Here is a 14,464-nt window from a genome sequence, read left to right as displayed (position 1 = left end):
GATAAGCTGCTGCATGAATGCGTAGATCATATCTTCTTCCAGACTCGAGCAACCAGTAGTGTTTTAAATGTTGGAACTACAAAAACCACAAACCATAAGTAGAGACTGAGTTTAAAGTTGTCAATCATGTCTTTTGTTACTAATGCAGGCACACATAGATTAAGCACACACACAGGATGGACTGGCCCAGGTGCAAGCCTTGTCGCTGCTCATAATGACATGATGCTAGGCATTATGGATGAAACCACAGGTCAGAGGTCAGATAAGCGTGGACAAAAAGGGTTAGGCAAGAATATAATTACTTGCTTCATAGGAAAACAGATGTGTTGTCAATACCATTTTAATTCTGACAACAGGAAATCCACTGTGGGGTTTTTCGCCAATATGGGATGCAAGGGCCATATGGTCCATATCTATATATGCTTTGTTTTCAGGATATAGTTGTTTCTGCTGATTTTAATCTACTCATTTGTGATGAACATCCTATGCTGGTAACTTTTTTCTCTTGTGGTTTGGAGGAATAAATACAGCTGATTCTAAGCTGGTGCAGAGACATTGAGTTGTATCTCCCTTGAGGTGAACTGATCTCTCCTGTAATGACTGATCCTCACTACAGTATTGTAATACACCCATATTCTATTGTCAACTTGTCATTCTTGGTGTTTCTTTAATAGATATATTTTCCTCTAACATTTTGGTGGAGTTCCAGCCAGGAGTTCCACTTCTTCTCACCTGGTGCCATGCCCTGAAATTCCTCCTGTCCTCTTTAAATGATTTGCGCAACTGAAAGAAGGTAAGAAGACTCCTGTTGTAAGGTCTTTCACATTTCTCTGGGATGGTAGGAATTGGCATTTTAAAAAGTTGAGAGCAGTGTGAATTCCGTTCCTTTTACTTTACAAGTGACATGTTGACAAGGTCAGAGGGGCTACTCCTTTTTACAGGAGCGAGGGCCAGTCTGGAGCAGCCAGACCAGTGGTGTAGATTGTAGATTTCGTTGCCAAGATGGCCACCAGCCAACGGACTAGTGACCGGGATGACCTGTCAAGTGGCAAAGTGCAAAAGGGCCTGACGCAGATCGTGGAGATGCTGGGGGGCTGATCTTCGGTGCAGATGCTGCTCGGTGGTGGGGCTTCTTAAACCCGAAAGCACAGCATCGAAGGATCCTTGGGTGCTGCGTAGTCAGCTTCTCAGGGGTCTTTCAAGATGGCCGGTCCCACGTCTCTCGGTGCCTCCACGGGTCTCTTCTTTTCAGGGACTATGGATCGGGCCTTGAGATATCTGGGAATCCAGGTCTTGATGGGCTCTGGGCTCGGGCTCCGGCGGGAGGCGGCAGCCAAGCAGACGTCGAGTTGCTGGTTGGTGCCTGTATTCACAGGGTGGTCACTCCTTGGCCACAAGGGAGATTCTCTTCAGACTTCTGTGCAGCAGAATGTCGAAGTCCAGTTTTCTTCTTAGTTTCAAGTCGAGTTCAGGATGATCTGAAGTCTTGGGACACAGCTCCTACTCTTATTCCAAATCTAGGGGCCGGATTACCTGCTAGGTCCCTCCTCTGGGTGGGACCAGGAAGGGGGATGGCTACACCCCCTTTCCTTTGTCCATATCCGCGCCAAGACTGGGGCTGGGAAGCCCCAGCACCGGTTTGGACTGGCTTATGCACAGGGACACCTTGTGTGCCCCAGGCATGTCTCATTCTATTCAGCCCTGTCCTAACCAATACACAAAATCCTGTCTGGGGTGGGCTAGCACCTCCCAAGGCAGGAAACCCTTTGTCAAAGCCTCCCTCGCTGGAAGGACTCCCAGCAGCAGGAGGTTAGACTAAGGGTTTGTGATGGCAGCATCCATTTTGTGATGCTGAGGCTCATGTTTAACTTTACCCGGGTTTCAGGTTATGTACATGTCGTGTCCCTCTAGAAGGGTGGAATGCTACCCCTGTTGCCAGAACTGGCAAGGGGGTAGTATTCCAATTCGTATGACACCTTACTCGACATGTTTTGATAAAGCCAAACCAAAGATAGCATTTAACCGCGAGGTTCATAATGCACTTAAGAGTATATGGTATGGCAGTATCATGGAACAGCTAAAGGACGTGGTTACGAGAGCTGCAGAGAGGCTCAGCTCATGCTAGAGCACCATCTCACATATTTCCAAGCACTCTGCTTTCAGGATTGCTGAGGCCTTCCATAGGAGTGGCTGATAGGAACATATGTGTCCATTTTAATTTAGATATAGATATACTATACCTAAGTAAGAGGTGATAACACCGACTTACCACAGCTGATTGATCAGCCAGTTGTGCCAAATATGGAGGCCAGGCCAGGAGGGCATAATACATGCTGCAGCCCCTGGTAGGCCTTGGAAACACCTATGCCCTGGGTACCTGCGGTACACTGTTACATGGGCCAATAATGTGAACCAGTTCCAATTCGTAATGCACCTAGTGTGCATTGGCATTAATTTAGAGAGATAACAGCAGGCTGTGGGTCTGATTAGCAGGCCCACAGCCACATTAAGTCATAAACCAGTGAAGCAAAAAGCAAACATTTGGGGTGACCATAGGATAGCAGACCCTACTCTCCTACACCACCCATGATGAGCTATGGCCAAAGGAGCACAGACCACCAATATATACATATAGATCCGCCAAGACCATACTCAGCCCCAACCGCTTCCCACCCACGATGAATAATGGCACACACTGACATATATAAATGCTGACACAGGAGCCAACCTAACAAGGACAATGATATAGAGAAAAATAGGATACATTTTGTGCAAAGACACACAGAGTTAAGACTTGCATCTTGTATGCATACATTTTAAGTTAAAAGCAGCTTTAGACCTAATTACAAAAACAGTCCCAGGCCTCTGCATGAGAAATAGGTTAGAATAAATCATGTTACAAAGGATATTGAGTTTAGCTGAACTGGTCATAGAGTTTGTTGAAAGTCCAGGAAACACTGCAGTCACAAAGATAAGCTGCTGCATGAATGCGTAGATCATATCTTCTTCCAGACTCGAGCAACCAGTAGTGTTTTAAATGTTGGAACTACAAAAACCACAAACCATAAGTAGAGACTGAGTTTAAAGTTGTCAATCATGTCTTTTGTTACTAATGCAGGCACACATAGATTAAGCACACACACAGGATGGACTGGCCCAGGTGCAAGCCTTGTCGCTGCTCATAATGACATGATGCTAGGCATTATGGATGAAACCACAGGTCAGAGGTCAGATAAGCGTGGACAAAAAGGGTTAGGCAAGAATATAATTACTTGCTTCATAGGAAAACAGATGTGTTGTTAATAACATTTTAATTCTGACAACAGGAAATCCACTGTGGGGGTTTTCGCCAAAATGGGATGCAAGGGCCATATGGTCCATATTTATATGTGCTTTGTTTTCAGGATATAGTTGTTTCTGCTGATTTTAATCTACTCATTTGTGATGAACATCCTATGCTGGTAACTTTTTTCTCTTGTGGTTTGGAGGAATAAATACAGCTGATTCTAAGCTGGTGCAGAGACATTGAGTTGTATCTCCCTTGAGGTGAACTGATCTCTCCTGTAGTGACTGATCCTCACTACAGTATTGTAATACACCCATATTCTATTGTCAACTTGTCATTCTTGGTGTTTCTTTAATAGATATATTTTCCTCTAACATTTTGGTGGAGTTCCAGCCAGGAGTTCCACTTCTTCTCACCTGGTGCCATGCCCTGAAATTCCTCCTGTCCTCTTTAAATGATTTGCGCAACTAAAAGAAGGTAAGAAGACTCCTGTTGTAAGGTCTTTTACATTTCTCTGGGATGGTAGGAATTGGCGTTTTAAAAAGTTGAGAGCAGTGTGAATTCCGTTCCTTTTACTTTACAAGTGACATGTTGACAATACACTATGTTAGACTATGTTATATGTTATTATTATACTGTATTATTTCTATGTTGAGAGATGCATGCATGCTTTAAGAAGGACTAGAGTTCCGGTGGGCAGTCCGGAAGGTACTAGGGGACCTGACTCAAGAAGTCAGAAGTGGTCAGGGTAGAGTACTTTAGACTCTGTAACCAGTCTATGTTCTAAAAGGCAGAACGTCAAGTCATCCCAGGTCTCAAACCAGGAAGTCACAGTTTGTAGTTACAGGCAGTGAAAGTCCTCTTTGTGAGGCATGGGGAAGTGACTAGCAGTGGTGGCTTTTGCCCTAGTACATTATTTAGAATCAATAGGTAGTTTTGCAATTTATTAACCCGTGTATGTAAATATGAATTGTAGTGTGGCCACAAATTAATGTTGTATTGTAGTTTTATGTTTTTGTTATGTTGTTAAGATTTCATATTTTGTGAGAAATATTGTAGAATTCTAGAAAAGGATTGAATTTAGACAAATGTCTCAAGAGTACTCAGGTAGTCAATTACAACAGGCCCCTGAATTAATTATCCATCTTTATAACAGTAAGGTTTTTCTAACGGGACTGACCCGAGTAGACATCCAATACCAGTACCACCTAATAATGCCTTAATGGGAGAAATCCTTGAGCACCTAGGAATTGACACCACATCACCTTTAGGTCTGAGGACAACATACATTGATGCAATAACATTAGATACTTTAGAAGAGTAGATAATTGTTCCAAAGAATTAATTGGAATTTTTTTTTAAACATCCTAAAGTGACTGACCGCCGATAGCGGATACTGCCCTTGTCCTGTCCCCCCCACCCCGAATCTGTTACTGCTGATCCCTTCATAGAAGAATGGATATCGCAATATCTCAGTCCCTCATTATTATGCTTATATAGTCAGCCAACCCCACGGGACCCCGCTCTAAACCCCCCTACCCCTGTCTGCTGTTCACAGGTTCACGTTTACCCCCCCATTACCAGAGAATATGCCTCTACACAATAGGAATCACATGCACAGGCACTAATCAGTGAGGTAAGGCAGAACAGAGTAGGGGGCATTACATCAGCCCACACCCCTGGGGAAACTCACCTATACTGTCACAGGGCAGGGGACAGGTGGGTAAACCTTAAGTCAGCTCCACTGGGGCTTAATGGCCGTACTAACGATGTTGTTCCTTATCTGTACTATGAGATGTGTGAGTCCCTCCATAACATATTTTTAAATTGCCTGCATACCCATACCCGACATAATTATTTATTAGCCAAAACACATGATGTACCACGTACTGATGAACAAAAAAGACAACTCTCAATAAAGAAATGTTAAAAAAATAAATAAAACAAGAATAATTACGCTGACTAAAAGCAAGCATGTACAAAACCACTTATTTAATAAAGGATAATAACCATTAAAAAACAAAAACCTACAGGGACATAGATGAATATATTGAGGGTATATAGCAGTTAATATTTAAGAATATTCTCGTAACAAAGAACTCAGTACATTACAGAATAAAAGTATTTCATTATTGCAATAACATTTTGAAATAAATATGAAAATATAATAAAATATTTTATCCAAATGTGTAGAGAGTTTAAGACATTAGTTAGACTAGTCTCTGCTTATAGTTTCAATAACCAAAATAAACTGGAATATTTAAAAGAATGTATGAGAATAAGTAAATTGAATAGGAAGAAGAAGAATTTGTGTTAGTGAAAAGAATGCAAGGAGTAGGAGACGGTTTGATCTCCAGGATAATGAGAAATAAATAGAAGGATATGATCATATGAAAGAATTTAGGAATTTAGGAAACATTTTTAAATAAATACAAGTATTAACTCAACAGGCATACCTACCTGTCAGAGGCAGGGTCGTTTTGGAGGTTGGGGAAAGAGAGGCGGACAATTTAAATAATGAAATACATTCTGATGCATTGTTCAGTGTAACCTCTATATTCAAACATAAAGACAAGGTCCTCCTAAGTTCCATGGGGTCCTGTAGAACCCCTGATTGAGGTATACTCTGAAAACAGAGACCGAATAGGACACAACTGTACAGAATGGTACATGGCTACTAAATACCAAACATACCTATGGCCCCAAGAGCCAGGTAGTCCTCCCAATCAGAAGAGACTCAGAGGCAGATCCAAGAGCAGCATAAAGAAAAGCCATTCACAAAAACAAGTAGTAGATGCACAAGGTCAGAAGAGGCCAAGAGGGAGACCACAACAATTGCCATAATTTCAATAATAGATAAGGACACAGAATTGAGACACAGAGGTGCAGTAGTGGTCAAAGCAATGTTGCATGACTCTTCAGATATATTGCTGATACCAGACCAGATAACTTAACTCAGGTTGCTCAACTAGTAATTTTAGTGCCAGCACTTAAACAAGGGGAAGGGCAAGCAATAGCCTTATACTTTGATTTAGGCTATGTAACTGCAATAGTGCAAAGTGGCCCCTTATTAACACATACCCTTTAGTTTTGTTAGCTAGTAAAACATCGCCACCTTCAGACTTATCGGATACACAAAGACAGGGACAGATTTAATATATAGAAAGATACCCAAGCATTGCTATTTATAAGTCCTAAATCAGCTGCATTTCCCTAGGGACACTGCTATAAACAACATGTCTCTCTACATATGCCAGGATGACCACAATGTAGATAAACACCTGTACTGTGCACCAGTAGGATTCATAAACTCCCACCTTTAAAGTAACAGTTTAATACAGTACTTGACATTGAGAGCCCTCCGGAAGAAGTTTGGGGGAGGAGACAAGATGGCGGACTGACACCGTGTCTAGGAACGGTCCGCGGTGGCTCCCCAGATCGGATCTCTCCTGCTAGCATATGGTGTATTTAGCTAGCAGGGACATTGTTTGGTGAAAGCGCAGATGAAAGGCATTGATAATTGAGAGTGCTCCATGAGAGAAAGAGAAAAGAAAAAATAACCGGCCCAAAGATTTACCAATGTTTGATGCAGACGGTATCCCGGATCTGCTTCAGGTGCTCGTCATCTGTGTATGTGGCTGTCGGGCTCCCAGTCTGGCGTTCTCCATTTCGCTGCCACATCGGTCCCATCCGCTTCTCAAGCATGGCTTCACCCACGGACCATCAAAAAGTTCAGCTCGAGGGGCTCGCGGGACAAGCCGTCAGCCAGGGAGTGCAGTCACGAGCGCAAGAGCAGATGCATCATCTGGGGTCTCGGATAATTGCCAGGCAGAGAGGAAGGCCGATACAGCTGAGAATGTGGACACCATGGATATCGCGGATAACGCGGACACTCACAAGCCAAATGCGAGAGTGGGTAAACCAGTCGTGCAGTACTTGCAGTCAAGGAAATCTGTAGAACTTACTGAAATAGCTACAGAGTTTCCTATCGCCAGTAACTTGGTAGAAACTATTATAAACGCCATTTCTAACAACCAACAAAGTTTCACTGCACCCGCTCTCCAGAACCCTGTGAAAAGAAATCAGCCACAGCTTTCTCATACTCGGGCGCAGACTTCAGAAAATACAGGCAACATGCTTACGCGAATAATCCAGATGGAAGAGGCGGAAGCTCTAGGGATAGAGACTGAGGCTGGAACTGAGGGATATTACGGAAGAGAAAAGAATGGGGAAAAATGTATGAATGGTGGGAGCGGAGATACCCCCGACAATGATTTAGAAGTGCAGTGCGCTGATATGTTTGCAGACAATTCAGAGGATTTTGTTCGCTCTGGCAATGACGTTAGTAGTCTTAAAACCCCTGAGGGTTTCCAGGATGAGGGTCAGCATTCTAGAGATCTACCAAGGGATCAACATTCTCAAAGAGATGCTAAGAAGAAAGCACTGGTATTGGTGACTCCTTCAAAAAAGAATTTTAAGGCCAAAATTACGAAAGGCCCAAAGAAGATGTAAATTACTACTAATGTAGGGTCGGGGAAAAATAAAATACCACAAGCCAAAGAGTTATCAGATAACAGCCCTATGAGAAAATAGGTTAAGTCTAAAGGAGGCATTGAAAAAAGTGATTGCTAGATTGTCGGATGTGGCATTAACTGACGGAGGAATGGAAGGAGGATTAAATAGAACTATGGTTTGATTGAAAAAGCTTTATTCGAGTTGTACACTCATAAAAGCACACACATATAAATTACATACATTTCTTAAAACATCAACATTCTATAACAATTATTTTATAATTAAAAATACATAATACACAAACATAGAAATCATTTATCATTGGGAGTTAAAATAAGCTTTTTCAAGATGTGCGGTAACTAAATGCAAATGTAGAAACCTCCACGTTACATACCATTCCCAAATTTGCACAATAAAAATTGATGCCATACATGTTACTCGCATTTTAAAGTTAAAATTCATATGAGTCTCCCAGTTGCTATCTGTTTGGGCATATTGTACGTAAAATATTAGGGGTACGTAAGGTTCAAAGCACATTAGTAGATAGAGCCCTCCTCCTTAGGGACCACGCCCAACCCAAATATTTGGCAGTTCCAATTACAATTTGCATTTCAGTGGACGAACAAATTATTCTTAGCCCCTCGACACCAGTTAAGACACCAAGATTCCTACAAACTGGAGCCAACCAATATTTCCTTGGATTTGCATAAGCCACACATGCAAAAAGAAAATGTGCAAGGTTTTCATTGGGGGCCCCACAAGACGGACAACACGCACTACCTCCAGTTTTCCACCTGGACGTCATACACTTCAAGGGGAGGGAGCCTGCCCTTAGCTGGAAAAATAATTTCCTATCCATTGGGACAGTTATACTGTCCCAGTACTTTTCTAAGGATGGCTTTTGTTTAATATCCATGAATCTTCCCCCCAAGGAGTCTGAGGTTACGCTCCTCCAAAGTTTTTGCTCAATGTGGTTCCAGTATAGTTCTTTAATACTGGATTTGCTAGGGAATATTTCCCCGAGGGGATTTTCCCACAATTTGGAGAGCCCAAGCTCCACTAGGACATCCCTTAAGGTTTTCAGCCATGTGATTTTATGGAAAACATCAAGTTTGACTAGTGCTAGAAACCCCTCCGCATAGTGTCTAATTTCCATGGTTGTCCATAGGCGTCTCCAGTAGAGGATAGGCCTCAGTCGGGCGCGGTCGCTAAGCGATCTTCTACCTAAATCCAGGCCAAGCGGTATGAGTGGGGTACTTTGGGGAAGACTAGTTATCCCTCTCACAAACCTGTTCTCAGATCTTTGTAGGGTAGTAAGACTCTCAAAGCCCCAGACTTCAGCCCCATAAAGGGTTGCGCCCAGGGCTTTTGCGTCATAAACCATAAGAACAGGTTTTATGGGCCTGGTTTTGGATTTAGCTTGCTCGACCCTGAGTGCTCCAGAGATCTGCTGGTGTTTCAACACCGCCTTCTCTATATGACGTGACCAACCCTGTTTACTTGATATCTCGACCCCAAGGTACGTAAAAACATTTACCAACTCTAGGTTGATTTTGTTCAAAGATACATTGGGTCGAGAGTGACACTTTTGCCCAAAGGCCATCAACTTGGTTTTATTTACGTTAACCTCAAGACCCCGTTCTTTGCAGAAGGAGTCAAAAATATTCAAGGCGCGCTGAAGGCCTGACGGGGTTTTGGACACGATCAAGGTGTCGTCAGCGAACATCAGAATTGGAACTCTGATGCCCGCTAGCGAAGGTGCGTCGACCGGTGCGTCCAATATCCTTTCTACAATGCCATTAATGAACAGGGAGAACAGCAGGGGTGCCATGGCACATCCCTGCCGGACCCCCCGCTCAACTGGGAAGTTAATGGTGGATTCCCCATTCCTCCCCCACTGAACCTTTGCATAGTTACCTTCATGCAGTCGCATTATCAGCGTAAGCAAATCCGGAGGGACCCCTATTTTATGGAGGACCTCCCACAACGTGCGCCTGGGCACCAGATCAAAGGCGGCCCTAAGATCTACAAATGCTACATAGAGCCTGCCTTTGCCCAGGAGTACAGTCCCCCACCGTAGCATGGTGAAACGAAAAATTTGGTCGACCGTACTAGTTGCACGTCTGAAGCCTGCCTGGAAGGGGGATAAAGCATTGTTGTCATCTACCCAAGCCATAAGTTTGTCAACCAGCATCTTCCCCACCACTTTCTGCATGGTGGCCAACAAACTTATTGGTCTATAATTTGCCGGGAGTGACCGATCGCCTTTCTTAAAGATCGGTATTATTATTGCCCCCTTCCATATATTTGGGATTTTAGCCCCTCTCGCTAGACCATTCCCCAACAAAGTCGCATATTTTGCCCACTGGGCTTTTTCGTGTTTGAAAATATCTGAAGGGATTCCATCTAGCCCCGGGGCTTTCCCCCCCTGCAAACTTGCTATTACGACATCCGCGTCCTTGCATGAAAATAAATCGCCCTTGCAGAATACCATAGGGATTGGTTCTCTAGCCGTTAGATCCCTACTCTCAGCATACTGGGGTTTAAAATACTCGACCCACAAGGCCTCATCGACATAGTTGTCGGGTTTGTTGGGGGCGCCCCCTCTTCCCCATTTCACAATTTTCCAGAATAGTCTGGAATCCTTCTGCCCTGAAGCTTCGAGTAGCTCCTCCCAATATTCCTCTTCCCACGACTTCTTGGCCATACGGATACTATCGTTATACTGTTTCCTACAAGCGCTAATCGAGGCCTTAACTCTGCTCTTAAGTGCTTTGCCCAACTCCAGTCTGGCAACCCTGCACTGTTTATTAAACCAGGTCGCCATAGTGATTGGTGCTTTTCTGTTCGACTTTAATAACTTAGTAAAATGCGGTTTTATCACAGTAAAGAAGGTGTCATGGATATCTGTTAGTTGGACAGAGTCGGGTGTTACCGGCTCAGCTTTTGTCATGGCATCGATGGCATTATCTGTCTCCAATTTAATGGACTCCAAAGTGGACGAATTGGCCAAAACATGTGGCCATCTCACCCGTCTTAAGTCGTTACTCATAACAGGTGTGCTATCACTACCTGATACTGGGTTAATTCGTGCGGCCCTCCACCATGAGTGGGAGACACAGAGGGGGTTATGATCGCTTTCTAATCTCCCCACAATTTTCATGTCACCCACGCCACACCATAATTCAAGACTACAGATGACGTAATCAATCCTACTTTTGTTATGTCCATTATCGAATGTACAGTTGCCACCATAATCACTTTTTGTCCTGCCATTGAGAGCCCTCAAACCATACTCTAGACATAACGCATTCAGCAATAGAATGTCTTTTGACCACCGCTTTACAGGTACAAGGTTTAACTTTGGGATGCCCCAAAGGGCATCTTCCTCCATTCCTATTGGATATGCAGTGTTTTCTAGTGGCTCGAATGTCCTATTCAAATCACCAGCCAAAATTACTCTGTTGCCAAGTGACTGGGATTCAAGAGAAGCAGATAAAACCTCTAGGGTAGTAGAATTACCAATACTCATGCCCCTGGCATATATATTATAAATGTCTATACTGCCACCCTTTCCCACAGATAGTCTTAATAGTTGTATATCTTTGCACCCTAGATCGATCATTTTTATTTTGACCTTTGAATTTTGTTTGATCCAAATTGCGAGGCCTCCCATGGGTCTACCCCTAGGGCCTCTCGTTGCGGGTATACAAAAATTTAAGTAACCTGGGCAAAATATTGGGTCGCAAGCCCACGTCTCTTGAAAAAGGCACATTTCAAACCCACTTACAAAATCAATCCATTGCTGTGACAATAATCTAGCCCCCAGCCCTGCCACATTCCATGACAGAAATCTCTCTGGTGTATTTTCAACACAGGACCCCACTTCAATGGATACGATGGGCAACAAATCCTCCAGCATCCTAGTATCGCAAACCTCTCCTATAACAGTGTTTGTACAATTAACAGTTAATCCCTCATTGCTGCGAATAGTGGATGGGATAACTAGTTCGCCCACAAGACCCACTGGGCTAGCAATAAAACTCCCATCGCTCACATTCACTGTTACCGATGTTGAACTCATTTCATCCTTGTTATTTAGCACTTTTTCAACAGGGTTACTTCCCCTTACCATTTCCCCCTCCCGATGAAATTGCTCGTCGGAACTCTGTCAATATCCCCACCTCATCTGGCCCTGCCCATTCTGTGGAAAGAATGCCGGCATATAACAATTGATTGATCTTGCAGTGGGCCCAGCAGTGGGACCAACCTCAACCCCAGCACAGGAACTAGAACAAAATAGTTCCCTACAACCCCCTAACTGAGTAACAGATCTCGGATAGAAAAAGGTTAGGTCCACGACCCCAATCCCTCCAATGCTAATATTCCAACCAGGTCCCGTTATCAGGCCCACCACCCTTGGGTCCTGAAAGTTGATTATAATACACTCACCCCCCTGTTTTTTTAGGGTATTCCCTATCCAATTGACTCTTCTTGCCCCTATTATCAGGCCGTCCACTCCCCCTGGCAGAGGTCTATTGACACGAAGCCAATGCATGGCTTTATTTTTTAACATGTCAAATGATTCTCTTTGGCCCTCCATTAGGGGTGGAACATTGGTAAGTACGGCCACGTATGGGTAGGAGTCCGGGGTGAGCTGTACTGGAGGGATCCTAGTCGGAGATTTGGTTATATGTGATTTTATGGGTGCTTGGTCTGGGGGAGCACGGCAGTGCGTGAGGGTGTTTTTCACTGCCACAACAGTATTAGACCCAGTCCCGTTGCTAGGGGCATCCCTCGTGGAACCACCACCCCCTACTATATTTGTCCTAGACCCCACCTTATTCCCAATAGCATTACTAGGAGGGATTTTATCATTTCCAGGCCTTTTGGCCATAGGTTTCCCCGGCCCAGTCGGCAAAGGCATAGTTTTTGTAGACTATGGTAGTTAAAGGTACAGACTGCTCGACATCTGAACCAGACTCAAATGCGGTAAGGATATCTGACGGATTTCATGAAGTAAGCAACGGCGGGATATCCACAGCGTCAGGTCCCACATTCCCTCCGTTTTCATTACCTAACATATCTCCACTCTCTCACATGTCTCACACAGCTGAGGATCTTCCGAATAATGGGGCTCAGGGCAATGAAGCTGCAATACTCTCAATGATCCTACTAACCTTGAAGGATCAGAGGGAAGAAACAAGAGAGCTTTTCGCTCACGTTAGGGCGGACAATCACAATATCCAGCAAACCCTGTACGAGGCAACGGAGAAAGTTGGGTCTTTGATGGAAGAGCTAATGAAGCTTTAGCAGAGAGTTGCTCGCATAGAAGAGACTACATCTAGAACCGCAAACTCGGTTTTACAGCATGAAGACCAAATTACAAACTTGCAACTTAAACTGGAGGATCTAGAAAACAGATAGAGGAGACAGAATTTAAAACGGTTTGGAATACCTGAAGGTCAAGAGGGAACTGATCCTAGAGCCTATATAGTCCAGAATTTGCAAAAAGATTTCCCTGACCTCGGAGATTGGGACTCCCAGATCCAAAGGGCTCATAGACTACCAATCATGCAACGCAGACAAGATTCTTGCAATCCACTGCCGTTTTTGCTCTACTTTGGCAACTTTTTGCTGTGATAAGCAGTCTCTCTAAAAGCTGATCCTAGATCTCCGATAGCTGTTGATTCTTTTTCCATATTTTTCCGCTCAGACTTTTGTAAAGCCACTATGGACAGAAGATGGCAATTGAGACAGTTAATCGACCCATTAAAGGACATGGGGGCTCAAGTCTTCTTGTAGGAACCTGCTTGAAGATTACAAGAGAGGGGAAAACTTACTTCCTTTTCTCCAAATCACATGTGAATGAAATGTTGCATAAATATCAAAATGAGGGGACTGCTTAGACCTAGATCACATAGGCATTCTCTCTTTTTTTCTCTAATCTTTCTCTTTACTATTTTTTTGATGGCATAAAGCGAGGAGGTGTTACCTCAGGAGTCAACGTGGGGACTGGGTTTTAGATGACTGTGACTCCAACGGCAGCTGTAAGAAGAGGATGATTCTTCCTTCTAGAAGCAGGGTGGGGAGATTCAGGGTTGGGGGACTGGGTGTCGGGTGGGGTCACAGGTGGGGGCAAACATTTTTAAAAAACAACATGAGGATATTACGTAGGAAGGGGACAAAGATTAGGATGGCTACAGAAATAACTAATAGGGAAGAAATCAGGAGACCACTAGCGAGATGGAATGGGTTAAATGTCTAGCCTGGAATGTGGTTGGCTTGAATAGTAGAATAAGAGGCGGCTAGTCATTGAAAACTCAAGATGTATAATCCACAGATAGTCTTATAATCAGAAACACACATTTCTCATAAAGATCGAGGCTTACTTAAGCAATTAGGATATGATGTAGATGTCAGCTCTGACCAAAGTGCCTCAATACGGGGATGTTGCTATCCTAAAACATAAGTGACTTAGAACTGATGTCGGCAAAGCAATTGCTGATAAAGGGGGCAGATGGGTTATAGCACAGAGAGGGATAGAAGGTCGAAAATATGTTTTTTGTGCACTATATGGCTCAAATATAGATAATTCTTCAGTTATAGATTGGGTAAATATAGGGCTGCTGAACTGGGAGGGGGAATTGGTGGTAATGGGGG

The sequence above is a fragment of the Lissotriton helveticus genome, chromosome 6 (genome assembly GCF_964261635.1).
Source record: "Lissotriton helveticus chromosome 6, aLisHel1.1, whole genome shotgun sequence".
NCBI lineage: Eukaryota > Metazoa > Chordata > Amphibia > Caudata > Salamandridae > Lissotriton > Lissotriton helveticus.
This window is presented reverse-complemented; position numbering follows the sequence as displayed.